Source organism: Phalangium opilio, unplaced genomic scaffold (genome assembly GCF_054372755.1).
Source record: "Phalangium opilio isolate 3A_F unplaced genomic scaffold, DU_Popi_V2 ptg000500l_1, whole genome shotgun sequence".
In the NCBI taxonomy this organism is placed as follows: Eukaryota; Metazoa; Arthropoda; class Arachnida; order Opiliones; family Phalangiidae; genus Phalangium; species Phalangium opilio.
The window spans coordinates 903,011-917,500 of record NW_028324238.1 but is presented as its reverse complement, the minus strand read 5'-3'; the positions used below and the strand labels follow the sequence as shown (position 1 = coordinate 917,500).

The 14,490-nt window shown below is 43.7% G+C and overlaps 47 non-coding genes across 47 annotated transcripts; all 47 read right to left on the bottom strand.

The window, feature by feature from the left end:
* Positions 1-50: 50 nt before the first annotated feature.
* TRNAF-GAA (transfer RNA phenylalanine (anticodon GAA)) lies at positions 51-123 on the bottom strand. Its single transcript has one exon. It is a non-coding gene; the product is annotated as a tRNA-Phe (tRNA).
* Positions 124-351: 228 nt separating this feature from the next.
* Positions 352-424, bottom strand: TRNAF-GAA (transfer RNA phenylalanine (anticodon GAA)). Its single transcript has one exon. It is a non-coding gene; the product is annotated as a tRNA-Phe (tRNA).
* A 379-nt stretch (positions 425-803) lies between these two features.
* TRNAF-GAA (transfer RNA phenylalanine (anticodon GAA)) lies at positions 804-876 on the bottom strand. Its single transcript has one exon. It is a non-coding gene; the product is annotated as a tRNA-Phe (tRNA).
* Positions 877-1,405: 529 nt separating this feature from the next.
* TRNAF-GAA (transfer RNA phenylalanine (anticodon GAA)) lies at positions 1,406-1,478 on the bottom strand. Its single transcript has one exon. It is a non-coding gene; the product is annotated as a tRNA-Phe (tRNA).
* Positions 1,479-1,707: 229 nt separating this feature from the next.
* TRNAF-GAA (transfer RNA phenylalanine (anticodon GAA)) lies at positions 1,708-1,780 on the bottom strand. The gene has a single exon. It is a non-coding gene; the product is annotated as a tRNA-Phe (tRNA).
* A 228-nt stretch (positions 1,781-2,008) lies between these two features.
* On the bottom strand, positions 2,009-2,081 carry TRNAF-GAA (transfer RNA phenylalanine (anticodon GAA)). Its single transcript has one exon. It is a non-coding gene; the product is annotated as a tRNA-Phe (tRNA).
* Positions 2,082-2,460: 379 nt separating this feature from the next.
* Positions 2,461-2,533, bottom strand: TRNAF-GAA (transfer RNA phenylalanine (anticodon GAA)). The gene has a single exon. It is a non-coding gene; the product is annotated as a tRNA-Phe (tRNA).
* Positions 2,534-3,062: 529 nt separating this feature from the next.
* TRNAF-GAA (transfer RNA phenylalanine (anticodon GAA)) lies at positions 3,063-3,135 on the bottom strand. The gene has a single exon. It is a non-coding gene; the product is annotated as a tRNA-Phe (tRNA).
* A 78-nt stretch (positions 3,136-3,213) lies between these two features.
* On the bottom strand, positions 3,214-3,286 carry TRNAF-GAA (transfer RNA phenylalanine (anticodon GAA)). The gene has a single exon. It is a non-coding gene; the product is annotated as a tRNA-Phe (tRNA).
* Positions 3,287-3,514: 228 nt separating this feature from the next.
* TRNAF-GAA (transfer RNA phenylalanine (anticodon GAA)) lies at positions 3,515-3,587 on the bottom strand. Its single transcript has one exon. It is a non-coding gene; the product is annotated as a tRNA-Phe (tRNA).
* Positions 3,588-3,815: 228 nt separating this feature from the next.
* On the bottom strand, positions 3,816-3,888 carry TRNAF-GAA (transfer RNA phenylalanine (anticodon GAA)). The gene has a single exon. It is a non-coding gene; the product is annotated as a tRNA-Phe (tRNA).
* Positions 3,889-4,116: 228 nt separating this feature from the next.
* On the bottom strand, positions 4,117-4,189 carry TRNAF-GAA (transfer RNA phenylalanine (anticodon GAA)). Its single transcript has one exon. It is a non-coding gene; the product is annotated as a tRNA-Phe (tRNA).
* A 228-nt stretch (positions 4,190-4,417) lies between these two features.
* TRNAF-GAA (transfer RNA phenylalanine (anticodon GAA)) lies at positions 4,418-4,490 on the bottom strand. Its single transcript has one exon. It is a non-coding gene; the product is annotated as a tRNA-Phe (tRNA).
* Positions 4,491-4,568: 78 nt separating this feature from the next.
* TRNAF-GAA (transfer RNA phenylalanine (anticodon GAA)) lies at positions 4,569-4,641 on the bottom strand. Its single transcript has one exon. It is a non-coding gene; the product is annotated as a tRNA-Phe (tRNA).
* A 78-nt stretch (positions 4,642-4,719) lies between these two features.
* Positions 4,720-4,792, bottom strand: TRNAF-GAA (transfer RNA phenylalanine (anticodon GAA)). Its single transcript has one exon. It is a non-coding gene; the product is annotated as a tRNA-Phe (tRNA).
* Positions 4,793-5,321: 529 nt separating this feature from the next.
* TRNAF-GAA (transfer RNA phenylalanine (anticodon GAA)) lies at positions 5,322-5,394 on the bottom strand. Its single transcript has one exon. It is a non-coding gene; the product is annotated as a tRNA-Phe (tRNA).
* A 78-nt stretch (positions 5,395-5,472) lies between these two features.
* Positions 5,473-5,545, bottom strand: TRNAF-GAA (transfer RNA phenylalanine (anticodon GAA)). Its single transcript has one exon. It is a non-coding gene; the product is annotated as a tRNA-Phe (tRNA).
* A 228-nt stretch (positions 5,546-5,773) lies between these two features.
* On the bottom strand, positions 5,774-5,846 carry TRNAF-GAA (transfer RNA phenylalanine (anticodon GAA)). The gene has a single exon. It is a non-coding gene; the product is annotated as a tRNA-Phe (tRNA).
* Positions 5,847-6,074: 228 nt separating this feature from the next.
* Positions 6,075-6,147, bottom strand: TRNAF-GAA (transfer RNA phenylalanine (anticodon GAA)). The gene has a single exon. It is a non-coding gene; the product is annotated as a tRNA-Phe (tRNA).
* A 228-nt stretch (positions 6,148-6,375) lies between these two features.
* TRNAF-GAA (transfer RNA phenylalanine (anticodon GAA)) lies at positions 6,376-6,448 on the bottom strand. Its single transcript has one exon. It is a non-coding gene; the product is annotated as a tRNA-Phe (tRNA).
* A 228-nt stretch (positions 6,449-6,676) lies between these two features.
* On the bottom strand, positions 6,677-6,749 carry TRNAF-GAA (transfer RNA phenylalanine (anticodon GAA)). The gene has a single exon. It is a non-coding gene; the product is annotated as a tRNA-Phe (tRNA).
* Positions 6,750-6,827: 78 nt separating this feature from the next.
* On the bottom strand, positions 6,828-6,900 carry TRNAF-GAA (transfer RNA phenylalanine (anticodon GAA)). Its single transcript has one exon. It is a non-coding gene; the product is annotated as a tRNA-Phe (tRNA).
* A 228-nt stretch (positions 6,901-7,128) lies between these two features.
* On the bottom strand, positions 7,129-7,201 carry TRNAF-GAA (transfer RNA phenylalanine (anticodon GAA)). The gene has a single exon. It is a non-coding gene; the product is annotated as a tRNA-Phe (tRNA).
* Positions 7,202-7,429: 228 nt separating this feature from the next.
* Positions 7,430-7,502, bottom strand: TRNAF-GAA (transfer RNA phenylalanine (anticodon GAA)). Its single transcript has one exon. It is a non-coding gene; the product is annotated as a tRNA-Phe (tRNA).
* Positions 7,503-7,881: 379 nt separating this feature from the next.
* Positions 7,882-7,954, bottom strand: TRNAF-GAA (transfer RNA phenylalanine (anticodon GAA)). Its single transcript has one exon. It is a non-coding gene; the product is annotated as a tRNA-Phe (tRNA).
* Positions 7,955-8,483: 529 nt separating this feature from the next.
* On the bottom strand, positions 8,484-8,556 carry TRNAF-GAA (transfer RNA phenylalanine (anticodon GAA)). The gene has a single exon. It is a non-coding gene; the product is annotated as a tRNA-Phe (tRNA).
* A 78-nt stretch (positions 8,557-8,634) lies between these two features.
* Positions 8,635-8,707, bottom strand: TRNAF-GAA (transfer RNA phenylalanine (anticodon GAA)). Its single transcript has one exon. It is a non-coding gene; the product is annotated as a tRNA-Phe (tRNA).
* Positions 8,708-8,935: 228 nt separating this feature from the next.
* On the bottom strand, positions 8,936-9,008 carry TRNAF-GAA (transfer RNA phenylalanine (anticodon GAA)). Its single transcript has one exon. It is a non-coding gene; the product is annotated as a tRNA-Phe (tRNA).
* Positions 9,009-9,236: 228 nt separating this feature from the next.
* On the bottom strand, positions 9,237-9,309 carry TRNAF-GAA (transfer RNA phenylalanine (anticodon GAA)). The gene has a single exon. It is a non-coding gene; the product is annotated as a tRNA-Phe (tRNA).
* A 228-nt stretch (positions 9,310-9,537) lies between these two features.
* TRNAF-GAA (transfer RNA phenylalanine (anticodon GAA)) lies at positions 9,538-9,610 on the bottom strand. The gene has a single exon. It is a non-coding gene; the product is annotated as a tRNA-Phe (tRNA).
* A 228-nt stretch (positions 9,611-9,838) lies between these two features.
* On the bottom strand, positions 9,839-9,911 carry TRNAF-GAA (transfer RNA phenylalanine (anticodon GAA)). Its single transcript has one exon. It is a non-coding gene; the product is annotated as a tRNA-Phe (tRNA).
* A 78-nt stretch (positions 9,912-9,989) lies between these two features.
* TRNAF-GAA (transfer RNA phenylalanine (anticodon GAA)) lies at positions 9,990-10,062 on the bottom strand. Its single transcript has one exon. It is a non-coding gene; the product is annotated as a tRNA-Phe (tRNA).
* Positions 10,063-10,140: 78 nt separating this feature from the next.
* On the bottom strand, positions 10,141-10,213 carry TRNAF-GAA (transfer RNA phenylalanine (anticodon GAA)). Its single transcript has one exon. It is a non-coding gene; the product is annotated as a tRNA-Phe (tRNA).
* Positions 10,214-10,742: 529 nt separating this feature from the next.
* TRNAF-GAA (transfer RNA phenylalanine (anticodon GAA)) lies at positions 10,743-10,815 on the bottom strand. The gene has a single exon. It is a non-coding gene; the product is annotated as a tRNA-Phe (tRNA).
* Positions 10,816-10,893: 78 nt separating this feature from the next.
* TRNAF-GAA (transfer RNA phenylalanine (anticodon GAA)) lies at positions 10,894-10,966 on the bottom strand. The gene has a single exon. It is a non-coding gene; the product is annotated as a tRNA-Phe (tRNA).
* A 228-nt stretch (positions 10,967-11,194) lies between these two features.
* Positions 11,195-11,267, bottom strand: TRNAF-GAA (transfer RNA phenylalanine (anticodon GAA)). The gene has a single exon. It is a non-coding gene; the product is annotated as a tRNA-Phe (tRNA).
* Positions 11,268-11,495: 228 nt separating this feature from the next.
* Positions 11,496-11,568, bottom strand: TRNAF-GAA (transfer RNA phenylalanine (anticodon GAA)). Its single transcript has one exon. It is a non-coding gene; the product is annotated as a tRNA-Phe (tRNA).
* Positions 11,569-11,796: 228 nt separating this feature from the next.
* TRNAF-GAA (transfer RNA phenylalanine (anticodon GAA)) lies at positions 11,797-11,869 on the bottom strand. Its single transcript has one exon. It is a non-coding gene; the product is annotated as a tRNA-Phe (tRNA).
* Positions 11,870-12,097: 228 nt separating this feature from the next.
* Positions 12,098-12,170, bottom strand: TRNAF-GAA (transfer RNA phenylalanine (anticodon GAA)). Its single transcript has one exon. It is a non-coding gene; the product is annotated as a tRNA-Phe (tRNA).
* Positions 12,171-12,248: 78 nt separating this feature from the next.
* On the bottom strand, positions 12,249-12,321 carry TRNAF-GAA (transfer RNA phenylalanine (anticodon GAA)). The gene has a single exon. It is a non-coding gene; the product is annotated as a tRNA-Phe (tRNA).
* A 228-nt stretch (positions 12,322-12,549) lies between these two features.
* Positions 12,550-12,622, bottom strand: TRNAF-GAA (transfer RNA phenylalanine (anticodon GAA)). The gene has a single exon. It is a non-coding gene; the product is annotated as a tRNA-Phe (tRNA).
* Positions 12,623-13,001: 379 nt separating this feature from the next.
* Positions 13,002-13,074, bottom strand: TRNAF-GAA (transfer RNA phenylalanine (anticodon GAA)). The gene has a single exon. It is a non-coding gene; the product is annotated as a tRNA-Phe (tRNA).
* Positions 13,075-13,152: 78 nt separating this feature from the next.
* Positions 13,153-13,225, bottom strand: TRNAF-GAA (transfer RNA phenylalanine (anticodon GAA)). The gene has a single exon. It is a non-coding gene; the product is annotated as a tRNA-Phe (tRNA).
* Positions 13,226-13,452: 227 nt separating this feature from the next.
* Positions 13,453-13,525, bottom strand: TRNAF-GAA (transfer RNA phenylalanine (anticodon GAA)). Its single transcript has one exon. It is a non-coding gene; the product is annotated as a tRNA-Phe (tRNA).
* A 228-nt stretch (positions 13,526-13,753) lies between these two features.
* Positions 13,754-13,826, bottom strand: TRNAF-GAA (transfer RNA phenylalanine (anticodon GAA)). The gene has a single exon. It is a non-coding gene; the product is annotated as a tRNA-Phe (tRNA).
* A 78-nt stretch (positions 13,827-13,904) lies between these two features.
* TRNAF-GAA (transfer RNA phenylalanine (anticodon GAA)) lies at positions 13,905-13,977 on the bottom strand. Its single transcript has one exon. It is a non-coding gene; the product is annotated as a tRNA-Phe (tRNA).
* Positions 13,978-14,205: 228 nt separating this feature from the next.
* Positions 14,206-14,278, bottom strand: TRNAF-GAA (transfer RNA phenylalanine (anticodon GAA)). Its single transcript has one exon. It is a non-coding gene; the product is annotated as a tRNA-Phe (tRNA).
* Between the last annotated feature and the right edge of the window lie 212 nt (positions 14,279-14,490).

Sequence of the window (14,490 nt, the reverse complement as noted above, 5' to 3'; positions counted from 1 at the left end):
CATAGGAAAACAGTTTACTTTAATGTATACGACCCAAAAGCCTTTCTTGTTGCCGAAACCCGGGATCGAACCAGGGACCTTTAGATCTTCAGTCTAACGCTCTCCCAACTGAGCTATTTCGGCTCTTTTTCATGCAAACAGGGAAACGTTTCTGAAGCAAATAATTTACTTTAAGATACACGATCCAAAAAGATCTCATATTGCCGAAACCCGGGAAGAACAAGGGACCTTTAAGTCTTCAGTCTAACGCTCTCCCAACTGAGCTATTTCGGCTCTTTTTCACGCAACCAGGGAAACTTTGCATAGGAAAACAGTTTACTTTAATGTATACGACCCAAAAGCCTTTCTTGTTGCCGAAACCCGGGATCGAACCAGGGACCTTTAGATTTTCAGTCTAACGCTCTCCCAACTGAGCTATTTCGGCTCTTTTTCCTGCAACCAGGGAAACATTGCTTGGGAAAACAGTTTGCTTTAATGTATACGAACCAAAAGCCTTTCTTGTTGCCGAAACCCGGGATCGAACTAGGGACCTTTAGATCTTCAGTCTAACGCTCTCCCAACTGAGCTATTTCGGCTCTTTTTCATGCAACCAGGGAAACTTTCCTTTGGAAATAATTTACTTTAAAATACACGATCCAAAAAGATTTCATGTTGCCGCAACCCGGCATCGAACCAGGGACCTTTAGATCTTCAGTCTAACGCTCTCCCAACTGAGCTATTTCGGCTCTTTTTCCTGCAACCAGGGAAATTTTGCATAGGAAAACAGTTTGCTTTAATGTATACGAACCAAAAGCCTTTCTTGTTGCCGAAACCCGGGATCGAACCAGGGACCTTTAGATCTTCAGTCTAACGCTTTCCCAACTGAGCTATTTCGGCTCTTTTTCCTGCAACCAGGGAAACTTTGCATAGGAAAACAGTTTACTTTAATGTATACGACCCAAAAGCCTTTCTTGTTGCCGAAACGCGGGATCGAACCAGGGACCTTTAGATCTTCAGTCTAACGCTCTCCCAACTGAGCTATTTCGGCTCTTTTCTCGCAACCAGGGAAACTTTGCTAGGGAAAACAGTTTGCTTTAATGTATACGACCCAAAAGCCTTTCTTGTTGCCGAAACCCGGGATCGAACCAGGGACGTTTAGATGTTCAGTCTAACGCTCTCCCAACTGAGCTGTTTCGGCTCTTTTTCACGCAACCAGGAAACTTTGCATAGGAAAACAGCTTACGTTAATGTATACGACCCAAAAGCCTTTCTTGTTGCCGTAATCCGGGATCGAACCAGGGACCTTTAGATCTTGAGTCTAACGCTCTCCCAACTGACCTATTTCGGCTCTTTTTCACGCAACCAGGGAAACTTTGCTTGGGAAAACAGTTTGCTTTAATGTATACGAACCAAAAGCCTTTCTTGTTGCCGAAACCCGGGATCGAACCAGGGACCTTTAGATTTTCAGTCTAACGCTCTCCCAACTGAGCTATTTCGGCTCTTTTTCCTGCAACCAGGGAAACTTTGCTTGGGAAAACAGTTTGCTTTAATGTATACGAACCAAAAGCCTTTCTTGTTGCCGAAACCCGGGATCGAACCAGGGACCTTTAGATCTTCAGTCTAACGCTCTCCCAACTGAGTTATTTCGGCTCTTTTTCATGCAACCAGGGAAACTTTGCTTGGGAAAACAGTTTGCTTTAATGTATACGAACCAAAAGCCTTTCTTGTTGCCGAAACCCGGGATCGAACCAGGGACCTTTAGATCTTCAGTCTAACGCTCTCCCAACTGAGCTATTTCGGCTCTTTGTCATGCAAACAGGGAAACGTTTCTGAAGCAAATAATTTACTTTAAGATACACGATCCAAAAAGATCTCATATTGCCGAAACCCGGGAAGAACAAGGGACCTTTAAGTCTTCAGTCTAACGCTCTCCCAACTGAGCTATTTCGGCTCTTTTTCACGCAACCAGGGAAACTTTGCATAGGAAAACAGTTTACTTTAATGTATACGACCCAAAAGCCTTTCTTGTTGCCGAAACCCGGGATCGAACCAGGGACCTTTAGATTTTCAGTCTAACGCTCTCCCAACTGAGCTATTTCGGCTCTTTTTCCTGCAACCAGGGAAACATTGCTTGGGAAAACAGTTTGCTTTAATGTATACGAACCAAAAGCCTTTCTTGTTGCCGAAACCCGGGATCGAACTAGGGACCTTTAGATCTTCAGTCTAACGCTCTCCCAACTGAGCTATTTCGGCTCTTTTTCATGCAACCAGGGAAACTTTCCTTTGGAAATAATTTACTTTAAAATACACGATCCAAAAAGATTTCATGTTGCCGCAACCCGGCATCGAACCAGGGACCTTTAGATCTTCAGTCTAACGCTCTCCCAACTGAGCTATTTCGGCTCTTTTTCCTGCAACCAGGGAAATTTTGCATAGGAAAACAGTTTGCTTTAATGTATACGAACCAAAAGCCTTTCTTGTTGCCGAAACCCGGGATCGAACCAGGGACCTTTAGATCTTCAGTCTAACGCTTTCCCAACTGAGCTATTTCGGCTCTTTTTCCTGCAACCAGGGAAACTTTGCATAGGAAAACAGTTTACTTTAATGTATACGACCCAAAAGCCTTTCTTGTTGCCGAAACGCGGGATCGAACCAGGGACCTTTAGATCTTCAGTCTAACGCTCTCCCAACTGAGCTATTTCGGCTCTTTTCTCGCAACCAGGGAAACTTTGCTAGGGAAAACAGTTTGCTTTAATGTATACGACCCAAAAGCCTTTCTTGTTGCCGAAACCCGGGATCGAACCAGGGACGTTTAGATGTTCAGTCTAACGCTCTCCCAACTGAGCTGTTTCGGCTCTTTTTCACGCAACCAGGAAACTTTGCATAGGAAAACAGCTTACGTTAATGTATACGACCCAAAAGCCTTTCTTGTTGCCGTAATCCGGGATCGAACCAGGGACCTTTAGATCTTGAGTCTAACGCTCTCCCAACTGACCTATTTCGGCTCTTTTTCACGCAACCAGGGAAACTTTGCTTGGGAAAACAGTTTGCTTTAATGTATACGAACCAAAAGCCTTTCTTGTTGCCGAAACCCGGGATCGAACCAGGGACCTTTAGATTTTCAGTCTAACGCTCTCCCAACTGAGCTATTTCGGCTCTTTTTCCTGCAACCAGGGAAACTTTGCTTGGGAAAACAGTTTGCTTTAATGTATACGAACCAAAAGCCTTTCTTGTTGCCGAAACCCGGGATCGAACCAGGGACCTTTAGATCTTCAGTCTAACGCTCTCCCAACTGAGCTATTTCGGCTCTTTTTCATGCAACCAGGGAAACTTTCCTTTGGAAATAATTTACTTTAAAATACACGATCCAAAAAGATTTCATGTTGCCGAAACCCGGCATCGAACCAGGGACCTTTAGATCTTCAGTTCAACGCTCTCCCAAATGAGCTATTTCGGCTCTCTTTCGTGCAAACAGGGAAACTTTTCTGAAGCAAATAATTTACTTTAAGATACACGATCCAAAAAGATTTCATATTGCCGAAACCCGGGATCGAACCAGGGACCTTTAGATCTTCAGTCTAACGCTCTCCCAACTGAGCTATTTCGGCTCTTTTTGATGCAAACAGGGAAACGTTTCTGAAGCAAATAATTTACTTTAAGATACACGATCCAAAAAGATCTCATATTGCCGAAACCCGGGAAGAACAAGGGACCTTTAAGTCTTCAGTCTAACGCTCTCCCAACTGAGCTATTTCGGCTCTTTTTCACGCAACCAGGGAAACTTTGCATAGGAAAACAGTTTACTTTAATGTATACGACCCAAAAGCCTTTCTTGTTGCCGAAACCCGGGATCGAACCAGGGACCTTTAGATCTTCAGTCTAACGCTCTCCCAACTGAGCTATTTCGGCTCTTTTTCATGCAACCAGGGAAACTTTCCTTTGGAAATAATTTACTTTAAAATACACGATCCAAAAAGATTTCATGTTGCCGAAACCCGGCATCGAACCAGGGACCTTTAGATCTTCAGTTCAACGCTCTCCCAAATGAGCTATTTCGGCTCTCTTTCGTGCAAACAGGGAAACTTTTCTGAAGCAAATAATTTACTTTAAGATACACGATCCAAAAAGATTTCATATTGCCGAAACCCGGGATCGAACCAGGGACCTTTAGATCTTCAGTCTAACGCTCTCCCAACTGAGCTATTTCGGCTCTTTTTGATGCAAACAGGGAAACGTTTCTGAAGCAAATAATTTACTTTAAGATACACGATCCAAAAAGATCTCATATTGCCGAAACCCGGGAAGAACAAGGGACCTTTAAGTCTTCAGTCTAACGCTCTCCCAACTGAGCTATTTCGGCTCTTTTTCACGCAACCAGGGAAACTTTGCATAGGAAAACAGTTTACTTTAATGTATACGACCCAAAAGCCTTTCTTGTTGCCGAAACCCGGGATCGAACCAGGGACCTTTAGATTTTCAGTCTAACGCTCTCCCAACTGAGCTATTTCGGCTCTTTTTCCTGCAACCAGGGAAACATTGCTTGGGAAAACAGTTTGCTTTAATGTATACGAACCAAAAGCCTTTCTTGTTGCCGAAACCCGGGATCGAACCAGGGACCTTTAGATTTTCAGTCTAACGCTCTCCCAACTGAGCTATTTCGGCTCTTTTTCCTGCAACCAGGGAAACTTTGCTTGGGAAAACAGTTTGCTTTAATGTATACGAACCAAAAGCCTTTCTTGTTGCCGAAACCCGGGATCGAACCAGGGACCTTTAGATCTTCAGTCTAACGCTTTCCCAACTGAGCTATTTCGGCTCTTTTTCCTGCAACCAGGGAAACTTTGCATAGGAAAACAGTTTACTTTAATGTATACGACCCAAAAGCCTTTCTTGTTGCCGAAACGCGGGATCGAACCAGGGACCTTTAGATCTTCAGTCTAACGCTCTCCCAACTGAGCTATTTCGGCTCTTTTCTCGCAACCAGGGAAACTTTGCTAGGGAAAACAGTTTGCTTTAATGTATACGACCCAAAAGCCTTTCTTGTTGCCGAAACCCGGGATCGAACCAGGGACGTTTAGATGTTCAGTCTAACGCTCTCCCAACTGAGCTGTTTCGGCTCTTTTTCACGCAACCAGGAAACTTTGCATAGGAAAACAGCTTACGTTAATGTATACGACCCAAAAGCCTTTCTTGTTGCCGTAATCCGGGATCGAACCAGGGACCTTTAGATCTTGAGTCTAACGCTCTCCCAACTGACCTATTTCGGCTCTTTTTCACGCAACCAGGGAAACTTTGCTTGGGAAAACAGTTTGCTTTAATGTATACGAACCAAAAGCCTTTCTTGTTGCCGAAACCCGGGATCGAACCAGGGACCTTTAGATTTTCAGTCTAACGCTCTCCCAACTGAGCTATTTCGGCTCTTTTTCCTGCAACCAGGGAAACTTTGCTTGGGAAAACAGTTTGCTTTAATGTATACGAACCAAAAGCCTTTCTTGTTGCCGAAACCCGGGATCGAACCAGGGACCTTTAGATCTTCAGTCTAACGCTCTCCCAACTGAGCTATTTCGGCTCTTTTTCATGCAACCAGGGAAACTTTCCTTTGGAAATAATTTACTTTAAAATACACGATCCAAAAAGATTTCATGTTGCCGAAACCCGGCATCGAACCAGGGACCTTTAGATCTTCAGTTCAACGCTCTCCCAAATGAGCTATTTCGGCTCTCTTTCGTGCAAACAGGGAAACTTTTCTGAAGCAAATAATTTACTTTAAGATACACGATCCAAAAAGATTTCATATTGCCGAAACCCGGGATCGAACCAGGGACCTTTAGATCTTCAGTCTAACGCTCTCCCAACTGAGCTATTTCGGCTCTTTTTGATGCAAACAGGGAAACGTTTCTGAAGCAAATAATTTACTTTAAGATACACGATCCAAAAAGATCTCATATTGCCGAAACCCGGGAAGAACAAGGGACCTTTAAGTCTTCAGTCTAACGCTCTCCCAACTGAGCTATTTCGGCTCTTTTTCACGCAACCAGGGAAACTTTGCATAGGAAAACAGTTTACTTTAATGTATACGACCCAAAAGCCTTTCTTGTTGCCGAAACCCGGGATCGAACCAGGGACCTTTAGATCTTCAGTCTAACGCTCTCCCAACTGAGCTATTTCGGCTCTTTTTCATGCAACCAGGGAAACTTTCCTTTGGAAATAATTTACTTTAAAATACACGATCCAAAAAGATTTCATGTTGCCGAAACCCGGCATCGAACCAGGGACCTTTAGATCTTCAGTTCAACGCTCTCCCAAATGAGCTATTTCGGCTCTCTTTCGTGCAAACAGGGAAACTTTTCTGAAGCAAATAATTTACTTTAAGATACACGATCCAAAAAGATTTCATATTGCCGAAACCCGGGATCGAACCAGGGACCTTTAGATCTTCAGTCTAACGCTCTCCCAACTGAGCTATTTCGGCTCTTTTTGATGCAAACAGGGAAACGTTTCTGAAGCAAATAATTTACTTTAAGATACACGATCCAAAAAGATCTCATATTGCCGAAACCCGGGAAGAACAAGGGACCTTTAAGTCTTCAGTCTAACGCTCTCCCAACTGAGCTATTTCGGCTCTTTTTCACGCAACCAGGGAAACTTTGCATAGGAAAACAGTTTACTTTAATGTATACGACCCAAAAGCCTTTCTTGTTGCCGAAACCCGGGATCGAACCAGGGACCTTTAGATTTTCAGTCTAACGCTCTCCCAACTGAGCTATTTCGGCTCTTTTTCCTGCAACCAGGGAAACATTGCTTGGGAAAACAGTTTGCTTTAATGTATACGAACCAAAAGCCTTTCTTGTTGCCGAAACCCGGGATCGAACCAGGGACCTTTAGATCTTCAGTCTAACGCTCTCCCAACTGAGCTATTTCGGCTCTTTTTCATGCAACCAGGGAAACTTTCCTTTGGAAATAATTTACTTTAAAATACACGATCCAAAAAGATTTCATGTTGCCGAAACCCGGGATCGAACCAGGGACCTTTAGATCTTCAGTCTAACGCTCTCCCAACTGAGTTATTTCGGCTCTTTTTCATGCAACCAGGGAAACTTTGCTTGGGAAAACAGTTTGCTTTAATGTATACGAACCAAAAGCCTTTCTTGTTGCCGAAACCCGGGATCGAACCAGGGACCTTTAGATCTTCAGTCTAACGCTCTCCCAACTGAGCTATTTCGGCTCTTTGTCATGCAAACAGGGAAACGTTTCTGAAGCAAATAATTTACTTTAAGATACACGATCCAAAAAGATCTCATATTGCCGAAACCCGGGAAGAACAAGGGACCTTTAAGTCTTCAGTCTAACGCTCTCCCAACTGAGCTATTTCGGCTCTTTTTCACGCAACCAGGGAAACTTTGCATAGGAAAACAGTTTACTTTAATGTATACGACCCAAAAGCCTTTCTTGTTGCCGAAACCCGGGATCGAACCAGGGACCTTTAGATTTTCAGTCTAACGCTCTCCCAACTGAGCTATTTCGGCTCTTTTTCCTGCAACCAGGGAAACATTGCTTGGGAAAACAGTTTGCTTTAATGTATACGAACCAAAAGCCTTTCTTGTTGCCGAAACCCGGGATCGAACTAGGGACCTTTAGATCTTCAGTCTAACGCTCTCCCAACTGAGCTATTTCGGCTCTTTTTCATGCAACCAGGGAAACTTTCCTTTGGAAATAATTTACTTTAAAATACACGATCCAAAAAGATTTCATGTTGCCGCAACCCGGCATCGAACCAGGGACCTTTAGATCTTCAGTCTAACGCTCTCCCAACTGAGCTATTTCGGCTCTTTTTCCTGCAACCAGGGAAATTTTGCATAGGAAAACAGTTTGCTTTAATGTATACGAACCAAAAGCCTTTCTTGTTGCCGAAACCCGGGATCGAACCAGGGACCTTTAGATCTTCAGTCTAACGCTTTCCCAACTGAGCTATTTCGGCTCTTTTTCCTGCAACCAGGGAAACTTTGCATAGGAAAACAGTTTACTTTAATGTATACGACCCAAAAGCCTTTCTTGTTGCCGAAACGCGGGATCGAACCAGGGACCTTTAGATCTTCAGTCTAACGCTCTCCCAACTGAGCTATTTCGGCTCTTTTCTCGCAACCAGGGAAACTTTGCTAGGGAAAACAGTTTGCTTTAATGTATACGACCCAAAAGCCTTTCTTGTTGCCGAAACCCGGGATCGAACCAGGGACGTTTAGATGTTCAGTCTAACGCTCTCCCAACTGAGCTGTTTCGGCTCTTTTTCACGCAACCAGGAAACTTTGCATAGGAAAACAGCTTACGTTAATGTATACGACCCAAAAGCCTTTCTTGTTGCCGTAATCCGGGATCGAACCAGGGACCTTTAGATCTTGAGTCTAACGCTCTCCCAACTGACCTATTTCGGCTCTTTTTCACGCAACCAGGGAAACTTTGCTTGGGAAAACAGTTTGCTTTAATGTATACGAACCAAAAGCCTTTCTTGTTGCCGAAACCCGGGATCGAACCAGGGACCTTTAGATTTTCAGTCTAACGCTCTCCCAACTGAGCTATTTCGGCTCTTTTTCCTGCAACCAGGGAAACTTTGCTTGGGAAAACAGTTTGCTTTAATGTATACGAACCAAAAGCCTTTCTTGTTGCCGAAACCCGGGATCGAACCAGGGACCTTTAGATCTTCAGTCTAACGCTCTCCCAACTGAGCTATTTCGGCTCTTTTTCATGCAACCAGGGAAACTTTCCTTTGGAAATAATTTACTTTAAAATACACGATCCAAAAAGATTTCATGTTGCCGAAACCCGGCATCGAACCAGGGACCTTTAGATCTTCAGTTCAACGCTCTCCCAAATGAGCTATTTCGGCTCTCTTTCGTGCAAACAGGGAAACTTTTCTGAAGCAAATAATTTACTTTAAGATACACGATCCAAAAAGATTTCATATTGCCGAAACCCGGGATCGAACCAGGGACCTTTAGATCTTCAGTCTAACGCTCTCCCAACTGAGCTATTTCGGCTCTTTTTGATGCAAACAGGGAAACGTTTCTGAAGCAAATAATTTACTTTAAGATACACGATCCAAAAAGATCTCATATTGCCGAAACCCGGGAAGAACAAGGGACCTTTAAGTCTTCAGTCTAACGCTCTCCCAACTGAGCTATTTCGGCTCTTTTTCACGCAACCAGGGAAACTTTGCATAGGAAAACAGTTTACTTTAATGTATACGACCCAAAAGCCTTTCTTGTTGCCGAAACCCGGGATCGAACCAGGGACCTTTAGATCTTCAGTCTAACGCTCTCCCAACTGAGCTATTTCGGCTCTTTTTCATGCAACCAGGGAAACTTTCCTTTGGAAATAATTTACTTTAAAATACACGATCCAAAAAGATTTCATGTTGCCGAAACCCGGCATCGAACCAGGGACCTTTAGATCTTCAGTTCAACGCTCTCCCAAATGAGCTATTTCGGCTCTCTTTCGTGCAAACAGGGAAACTTTTCTGAAGCAAATAATTTACTTTAAGATACACGATCCAAAAAGATTTCATATTGCCGAAACCCGGGATCGAACCAGGGACCTTTAGATCTTCAGTCTAACGCTCTCCCAACTGAGCTATTTCGGCTCTTTTTGATGCAAACAGGGAAACGTTTCTGAAGCAAATAATTTACTTTAAGATACACGATCCAAAAAGATCTCATATTGCCGAAACCCGGGAAGAACAAGGGACCTTTAAGTCTTCAGTCTAACGCTCTCCCAACTGAGCTATTTCGGCTCTTTTTCACGCAACCAGGGAAACTTTGCATAGGAAAACAGTTTACTTTAATGTATACGACCCAAAAGCCTTTCTTGTTGCCGAAACCCGGGATCGAACCAGGGACCTTTAGATTTTCAGTCTAACGCTCTCCCAACTGAGCTATTTCGGCTCTTTTTCCTGCAACCAGGGAAACATTGCTTGGGAAAACAGTTTGCTTTAATGTATACGAACCAAAAGCCTTTCTTGTTGCCGAAACCCGGGATCGAACCAGGGACCTTTAGATTTTCAGTCTAACGCTCTCCCAACTGAGCTATTTCGGCTCTTTTTCCTGCAACCAGGGAAACTTTGCTTGGGAAAACAGTTTGCTTTAATGTATACGAACCAAAAGCCTTTCTTGTTGCCGAAACCCGGGATCGAACCAGGGACCTTTAGATCTTCAGTCTAACGCTTTCCCAACTGAGCTATTTCGGCTCTTTTTCCTGCAACCAGGGAAACTTTGCATAGGAAAACAGTTTACTTTAATGTATACGACCCAAAAGCCTTTCTTGTTGCCGAAACGCGGGATCGAACCAGGGACCTTTAGATCTTCAGTCTAACGCTCTCCCAACTGAGCTATTTCGGCTCTTTTCTCGCAACCAGGGAAACTTTGCTAGGGAAAACAGTTTGCTTTAATGTATACGACCCAAAAGCCTTTCTTGTTGCCGAAACCCGGGATCGAACCAGGGACGTTTAGATGTTCAGTCTAACGCTCTCCCAACTGAGCTGTTTCGGCTCTTTTTCACGCAACCAGGAAACTTTGCATAGGAAAACAGCTTACGTTAATGTATACGACCCAAAAGCCTTTCTTGTTGCCGTAATCCGGGATCGAACCAGGGACCTTTAGATCTTGAGTCTAACGCTCTCCCAACTGACCTATTTCGGCTCTTTTTCACGCAACCAGGGAAACTTTGCTTGGGAAAACAGTTTGCTTTAATGTATACGAACCAAAAGCCTTTCTTGTTGCCGAAACCCGGGATCGAACCAGGGACCTTTAGATTTTCAGTCTAACGCTCTCCCAACTGAGCTATTTCGGCTCTTTTTCCTGCAACCAGGGAAACTTTGCTTGGGAAAACAGTTTGCTTTAATGTATACGAACCAAAAGCCTTTCTTGTTGCCGAAACCCGGGATCGAACCAGGGACCTTTAGATCTTCAGTCTAACGCTCTCCCAACTGAGCTATTTCGGCTCTTTTTCATGCAACCAGGGAAACTTTCCTTTGGAAATAATTTACTTTAAAATACACGATCCAAAAAGATTTCATGTTGCCGAAACCCGGCATCGAACCAGGGACCTTTAGATCTTCAGTTCAACGCTCTCCCAAATGAGCTATTTCGGCTCTCTTTCGTGCAAACAGGGAAACTTTTCTGAAGCAAATAATTTACTTTAAGATACACGATCCAAAAAGATTTCATATTGCCGAAACCCGGGATCGAACCAGGGACCTTTAGATCTTCAGTCTAACGCTCTCCCAACTGAGCTATTTCGGCTCTTTTTGATGCAAACAGGGAAACGTTTCTGAAGCAAATAATTTACTTTAAGATACACGATCCAAAAAGATCTCATATTGCCGAAACCCGGGAAGAACAAGGGACCTTTAAGTCTTCAGTCTAACGCTCTCCCAACTGAGCTATTTCGGCTCTTTTTCACGCAACCAGGGAAACTTTGCATAGGAAAACAGTTTACTTTAATGTATACGACCCAAAAGCCTTTCTTGTTGCCGAAACCCGGGATCGAACCAGGGACCTTTAGATCTTCAGTCTAACGCTCTCCCAACTGAGCTATTTCGGCTCTTTTTCATGCAACCAGGGAAACTTTCCTTTGGAAATAATTTACTTTAAAATACACGATCCAAAAAGATTTCATGTTGCCGAAACCCGGCATCGAACCAGGGACCTTTAGATCTTCAGTTCAACGCTCTCCCAAATGAGCTATTTCGGCTCTCTTTCGTGCAAACAGGGAAACTTTTCTGAAGCAAATAATTTACTTTAAGATACACGATCCAAAAAGATTTCATATTGCCGAAACCCGGGATCGAACCAGGGACCTTTAGATCTTCAGTCTAACGCTCTCCCAACTGAGCTATTTCGGCTCTTTTTGATGCAAACAGGGAAACGTTTCTGAAGCAAATAATTTACTTTAAGATACACGATCCAAAAAGATCTCATATTGCCGAAACCCGGGAAGAACAAGGGACCTTTAAGTCTTCAGTCTAACGCTCTCCCAACTGAGCTATTTCGGCTCTTTTTCACGCAACCAGGGAAACTTTGCATAGGAAAACAGTTTACTTTAATGTATACGACCCAAAAGCCTTTCTTGTTGCCGAAACCCGGGATCGAACCAGGGACCTTTAGATTTTCAGTCTAACGCTCTCCCAACTGAGCTATTTCGGCTCTTTTTCCTGCAACCAGGGAAACATTGCTTGGGAAAACAGTTTGCTTTAATGTATACGAACCAAAAGCCTTTCTTGTTGCCGAAACCCGGGATCGAACCAGGGACCTTTAGATCTTCAGTCTAACGCTCTCCCAACTGAGCTATTTCGGCTCTTTTTCATGCAACCAGGGAAACTTTCCTTTGGAAATAATTTACTTTAAAATACACGATCCAAAAAGATTTCATGTTGCCGCAACCCGGCATCGAACCAGGGACCTTTAGATCTTCAGTCTAACGCTCTCCCAACTGAGCTATTTCGGCTCTTTTTCCTGCAACCAGGGAACTTTTGCATAGGAAAACAGTTTGCTTTAATGTATACGAACCAAAAGCCTTTCTTGTTGCCGAAACCCGGGATCGAACCAGGGACCTTTAGATCTTCAGTCTAACGCTTTCCCAACTGAGCTATTTCGGCTCTTTTTCCTGCAACCAGGGAAACTTTGCATAGGAAAACAGTTTACTTTAATGTATACGACCCAAAAGCCTTTCTTGTTGCCGAAACGCGGGATCGAACCAGGGACCTTTAGATCTTCAGTCTAACGCTCTCCCAACTGAGCTATTTCGGCTCTTTTCTCGCAACCAGGGAAACTTTGCTAGGGAAAACAGTTTGCTTTAATGTATACGACCCAAAAGCCTTTCTTGTTGCCGAAACCCGGGATCGAACCAGGGACGTTTAGATGTTCAGTCTAACGCTCTCCCAACTGACCTATTTCGGCTCTTTTTCACGCAACCAGGGAAACTTTGCATAGGAAAATAGTTTACTTTAATGTATACGACCCAAAAGCCCTTCTTGTTGCCGAAACCCGGGATCAAACCAGGGACCTTTAGATTTTCAGTCTAACGCTCTCCCAACTGAGCTATTTCGGCTCTTTTTCCTGCAACCAGGGAAACTTTGCTTGGGAAATCAGTTTGCTTTAATGTATACGAACCAAAAGCCTTTCTTGTTGCCGAAACCCGGGATCGAACCAGGGACCTTTAGATCTTCAGTCTAACGCTCTCCCAACTGAGCTATTTCGGCTCTTTTTCATGCAACCAGGGAAACTTTCCTTTGGAAATAATTTACTTTAAATACACGATCCAAAAAGATTTCATGTTGCCGAAACCCGGCATCGAACCAGGGACCTTTAGATCTTCAGTTCAACGCTCTCCCAAATGAGCTATTTCGGCTCTCTTTCGTGCAAACAGGGAAACTTTTCTGAAGCAAATAATTTACTTTAAGATACACGATCCAAAAAGATTTCATATTGCCGAAACCCGGGATCGAACCAGGGACCTTTAGATCTTCAGTCTAACGCTCTCCCAACTGAGCTATTTCGGCTCTTTTTGATGCAAACAGGGAAACGTTTCTGAAGCAAATAATTTACTTTAAGATACACGATCCAAAAAGATCTCATATTGCCGAAACCCGGGAAGAACAAGGGACCTTTAAGTCTTCAGTCTAACGCTCTCCCAACTGAGCTATTTCGGCTCTTTTTCACGCAACCAGGGAAACTTTGCATAGGAAAACAGTTTACTTTAATGTATACGACCCAAAAGCCTTTCTTGTTGCCGAAACCCGGGATCGAACCAGGGACCTTTAGATTTTCAGTCTAACGCTCTCCCAACTGAGCTATTTCGGCTCTTTTTCCTGCAACCAGGGAAACATTGCTTGGGAAAACAGTTTGCTTTAATGTATACGAACCAAAAGCCTTTCTTGTTGCCGAAACCCGGGATCGAACCAGGGACCTTTAGATCTTCAGTCTAACGCTCTCCCAACTGAGCTATTTCGGCTCTTTTTCATGCAACCAGGGAAACTTTCCTTTGGAAATAATTTACTTTAAAATACACGATCCAAAAAGATTTCATGTTGCCGCAACCCGGCATCGAACCAGGGACCTTTAGATCTTCAGTCTAACGCTCTCCCAACTGAGCTATTTCGGCTCTTTTTCCTGCAACCAGGGAACTTTTGCATAGGAAAACAGTTTGCTTTAATGTATACGAACCAAAAGCCTTTCTTGTTGCCGAAACCCGGGATCGAACCAGGGACCTTTAGATCTTCAGTCTAACGCTTTCCCAACTGAGCTATTTCGGCTCTTTTTCCTGCAACCAGGGAAACTTTGCATAGGAAAACAGTTTACTTTAATGTATACGACCCAAAAGCCTTTCTTGTTGCCGAAACGCGGGATCGAACCAGGGACCTTTAGATCTTCAGTCTAACGCTCTCCCAACTGAGCTATTTCGGCTCTTTTCTCGCAACCAGGGAAACTTTGCTAGGGAAAACAGTTTGCTTTAATGTATACGACC